Genomic DNA, 5,270 nt, shown 5'->3' with positions numbered 1-5,270 from the left:
CCCAAAGCTGTACACATTAGGTAAATCGGGTGTCTAACTGGTCCCAGTGTGAGTGAGCATGGGTGCTCGTGAGTTTGCCTTATGATGGGATGGCGAACTCCAGGGTTGCTTCCCACCTGGCACTCAGAGCTGCAGGGCCACCTGCACCCTGAACTGGAATAAGCAGGTAGTTATCTGACTTGTTTTCATTAATTTTTCTTTTTTTTTTTTGAGACAGAGTCTTGCTCTGTCACCCAGGCTGGAGTGCAATGGCACAATCTCGGCTCACTGCAACCTCCACATCCCAGGTTCCAATGATTCTCCTGCCTCAGCCTCCCGAGTAGCTAGGATTAGAGGTGCTGCCACTATGCCCAGCTAATTTTTTTTTTTTTTTTTTTTGAGACGGAGTCTCGCTCTGTTGCCCAGGCTGGAGTGCAGTGGCGCAATCTGAGCTCACTGCAAGCTCCGCCTCCCAGGTTCACGCCATTCTCCTGCCTCAGCCTCTCCGAGTAGCTGGGACTACAGGCGCCCGCCACCACGCCCGGCTAATTTTTTGTATTTTTAGTAGAGACGGGGTTTCATCGTGGTCTCGATCTCCTGACCTCGTGATCCACCCGCCTCAGCCTCCCAAAGTGCTGGGATTACAAGCGTGAGCCACCGCGCCCGGCCACGCCCAGCTAATTTTTGTATTTTTAGTAGAGACAGGGTTTCACCATGTTGGCCAGGCTGGTCTCGAACTCCTGACCTCATGATCCACCCACCTCGGCCTCCCAAAGTGCTGGGATTACAGGTGTGAGCCACCACACCCGGCCGGCTAATTTTTCTTAAGTATATGTACGGTCCACTTTCATATTTCAATGTGTAATATTAAAAGTGTTTGGAGTCTTTATTTAGAAGTTTGGTCATGTTTTTGTGACCAGAAATATGCCACAGGAACTTGACTCTTGTTTATATCAATTAGCCTATGATAAAATTGGTTTTGTTAATAACAGATGTTGGCAAGATTTTGGAAAAAAGGGACTGCTTATCCACTGGTGATGGGAATGTAAACTAGTTCAGCCACTGTGAAAAACAGTTTGGGGGTTTCTCAAAGAACGGAAAACAGAATTACCATTCAACCCAGCAATCCCATTACTGGTTATATACCCAAAGGAATATAAGTCATTCCACCAAAAAGACACATGCACTCATGTATTCATTACTGCACTATTCACAATAGCAAAGACATAAAATCAAACTAAGTGCCCACCTACAGTCAACTGGATAAAAGAAAAATGTGGTACATATACATCATGGAATACTATACAGCCGTTAATTACAATGATGTCATGTCCTTTGTAGCAACATGGATACACCTGGAGGCCATTATCCTAAGCAAACTAACGCAGGAACAGAAAATCAAATACTGCATGTTCTCACTTATAAGTGGGAGCTGAACGTTGAGTACACATGGACATAAAGATAGGAACAACAGACACCTGGCCATACTTGAGGGTGGAGGGTGGGAGGAGTGTGAAGGTAGAAAAACTACTATTGGGTACTATGCTCACTATCTGGGTGATAAAATCACTTATATACCAAACCCCAGCAACACACACTTCACTCATGTATCAAACCTGCTCGTGTACCCTCCTGAACCTAAAATAAAAGTTGAAAAAAAAGATTTTATTATATGTCATCTTACTTAAAGTCAGTTTCCAGAGCCTATCAATGACGTTAAGTGAGGACTTACTGTACATAGATATTTACTTCCTATTTTTCCCTGAATTAGGCACCAGCACCAATTTTTTTAAAAAACACCTTTAAGTAGTAGTACTCACAATGGCCAAAAAGTGGAAGCAACCCTATTCATCGGCAGGTGAATGGATAAACAAAATGTGGTATATACATATAATAGAATATTATTCAGCCTTAAACTGGAAAAAAACTGTGACACATGCTGCAACATAGAGGAACCTTGAGGACATTATGCTAAGTGAACTAAGCCAGTCACAGAAAGACAATACTGTGCAATTCCATTTATATGAGGTATCTAAAGTAGTCAGATTCAGAGAGACAGAAAATAAAATGGTGGCTGCCAATGAAACAGGAGAGTTCCCTGTTCCCCCTCGCAGGACATGCAACAGGGGTGTGGCTTAGCTGTTCAGTCACTGCCGCTGTTCAAACCCCTGAAGGGAGGGGAAGCACGTAGATAGACATGTGCAGGATCCCAGGTGGGCATGAGTTACAGTGTGCCCTTTTAGCCCTGCCGTCTGTGGACAGCTTGAGTGTTAACCAGCTCAATGGACTCTGTCTTTTTGCAAGGGCAGAGGGCCAGTGTGACAGTTTTCTGTATCTCAAGCTCTCGCCCAGCATCCCCGGAACAATCAGGTCACACACAGGCTTGAGGGATGAATGCGGGGTTTTACTGAGCAGTGGAGGTGGCTCTCAGAGGGATGGGTGGGGAGCTAGAAAGGGGATGAAGTGGGAAGATGATCTTTCCCTGGAGTATGGCCATCCAGCAGCGGAACTCCCCTCTGACCACCCTTAGCCAAACTCCTCTCGGTATTCAGACATTCCTCCTCTTCTCTCTTTCTCTGCTGCGTTGTTCCGATATTCATCTGCTTGTCTCTTATTTCCCTGTCTCCTCACCTGCTCGTCTGCTTCTGAAGCCTGGGGCTCGGGGTTTATATGGATATAGGATGGGGGGCATGGCAGGCCAAAAGACAACTTTCTGGGCACAAAAACAGAAATGCCTGTTCCCACTTAGGGCCACAGGTCTCTAGGCTTAAGGGTGGGGTCTTTGCCAGGGAACCACCCTCTTCTCCTTAGTATTTCCCTGTCTTCTGTCCATATCACTAGGGGCTAAAGGGCAGGAGGAAATAGGGAGTTATTCAATGGGTGTAGAGATTCAGTTTTGCAAGAAGAAAAGAGTTCTGGGGATTAGCTGCACAACATATGAATATACTTAACACTACTGTACTGTACACTTAAAAATGGTTAAGATGCTAGGTTTGGTTTTGTTTACCACAATTAAAATTTTTAATATTTTTATCTTATTTCTAGGGGACTATTTCATTCTTTTGTTACTCATCAAAGTCAAGGGCTGAATGTAGGCTACCAGCCCACAATAAAGGATCACAACTTCTTAAATTTTAATATTTCTTTATTATACAAATATTTATGTTAGAGAAAAACTAGAAAACAAAGACAAGCCAAAAATAAATATAAGCTGGGCACAGTGGCTCATGCCTGTAATCCCAGCACTTTGGCAGGCCGAGGTGGGTGGATTGCCTGAGATCAGGAGTTTGAGACCAGCCTGGCCAACATGGTGACACCCCGTCTCTACTAAAAATACGAAAATTAGCCAGGCGTGGTGGCACACGCCTGTAGTCCCAGCTACTTGAGAGGTTGAGGCAGGAGAATCGCTTGAACCCGGCAGGCAGAGGTTGTAGTGAGTCAAGATCACCCCACTGCACTCCAGCCTGGGCAACAGAGCAAGACTCTGTCTGAAAAAAAAAAAAAAAAAAAAGAAATATAATCGTTTTTAAAACAACCATCATCCCTCCACCCAGAAATAACCCTGGGTAACATTCTGGTGGGTCCATCCAGATTTCTTTATTTTTGCAAGCCTAAAATTTGTTTGTTGCATATTTTCAGCAGCAATGTTAAAAATATCCAACACTTAAAGAGTGATATCAAGAATTGCAGGACTGGCCAGGTGCAGTGGCTCATGCCTGTAATGCCAGCACTTTGGGAGGCCAAGGCAGGCAGATCACTTGCACTCAGGAGTTTGAGACCAGCCTGGCCAACATGGTGAAACCCTATCTCTGCTAAAAGTACAAAATTAGCTGGGCATTGTGGTGGGCACCTGTAATCCCAGCTACCCAGCTACTCGGGAGGCTGAGGTGGGAGAATCACTTGAACCCAGGAGGCAGAGGTTGCAGTGAGCTGAGATGGCACCACTGCACTCCAGCCTGGGCAACAAAGCGAGATTCTGTCTCAACAACAACAACAACAACCAAAAAAAAGAATTGCAGGACTGTAGAAGTTTAGCCCTAGAAAGGAGCTTAGAGACTGACCAACAGAGTTACCTCATTTTACAAAGAAATAGGAAACAAAAGCTCAAAGAGCATATGTTTTAGGTAATAAGAAAACCAGGCCTTGAGTGTTAAACAAATCAGAAGAGAGAATGCTGAAGGTCAAATCAAACAGAATGATGTTGGGATTACTTGTGTCCCAGTATGGTCTATGGTTAAGAGGGCAGGCTCTTAGCCAAGATGCCTGGGTGTGAATCAAGGCTCTGCTGTGCACTTACTGGCTACTTGACCTCAATCTAGTTACCCAACTTTTTAAGCTTCATCTGTATTATTGCCTATTTATAGATTAAATCAGGATTAAAATTTATAGATTTATAGATTAAATCAGAATTAAAATTAAATCAGTCAGAATTAAAGGAAATAATTCAAGTAAACCACAGAGGAAGCACTTATCATTGATTACAATTACCACTGTTACAGTGAAAGAGATCCAAGTTTCCCCGAGTTACTGGCAGCATATCTGTATAGGTCCCAAATTCAACCAAGGGGCATAAAGCAGAAAAGAGATCAAGGCAAGTTTCAGAGAAGGAGTGGAAGTTTATTTAAAAGGCTTTAGAACAGGAAAGAAAAGAAAATTAGCTTGAAAGAAACCCAAGCAGGCACTGAAGGTCCAAGAGAGAAATGAGAGCAAAAGAAGACAGCAAAAGGGGCCTTTGACCTTGATCTTTATAGGTTCACCTTTATAGGGGACTTTATAGGCTCGCCTCTCTCCCAGGATTCTTCCCTTAGGGTGGGCTTTCTGCATGGCCGTACTTTCCTTACTCTTTGGAATTGAGCACACACAGTGAGTTTAGGGAGTTGTACACATGCCCATCTGAGGCTTTCTTCCTTTTCCAGTGGAGGGTGCCCTCAGAAGATCGTATTTCACCATTTTTGCCTCTTAACATGCATGCCCAGGAAGTTGCTTCTCCCTGGGGCCTGCACTCAATTAGCATTTTGATGTTAACAGGTGTGAACCATCAGGAACTGGCCTCTCCCTGGCGCTGCCAAATTATAAATTTCAGAGAAGCAATGCAATAATTGCCAAACCATCACCCGACATTTCTAGTGGGTGGAGGGAGAGCCCTCTCCTGCCCCACTCATGCCTAACTACCTGTAGCACTGTTACTAACACATCATCTTCATAACAAAGGATAATAAAGAGTGAAACCTGTTCACAACATTTTCTGTGCTTGCCCTGGACTTTGAACTGCTCATCCAAGGTTCTCTGAA

The sequence above is a fragment of the Nomascus leucogenys genome, chromosome 8 (genome assembly GCF_006542625.1).
Source record: "Nomascus leucogenys isolate Asia chromosome 8, Asia_NLE_v1, whole genome shotgun sequence".
Taxonomy (NCBI): domain Eukaryota; kingdom Metazoa; phylum Chordata; class Mammalia; order Primates; family Hylobatidae; genus Nomascus; species Nomascus leucogenys.
This window is presented reverse-complemented; position numbering follows the sequence as displayed.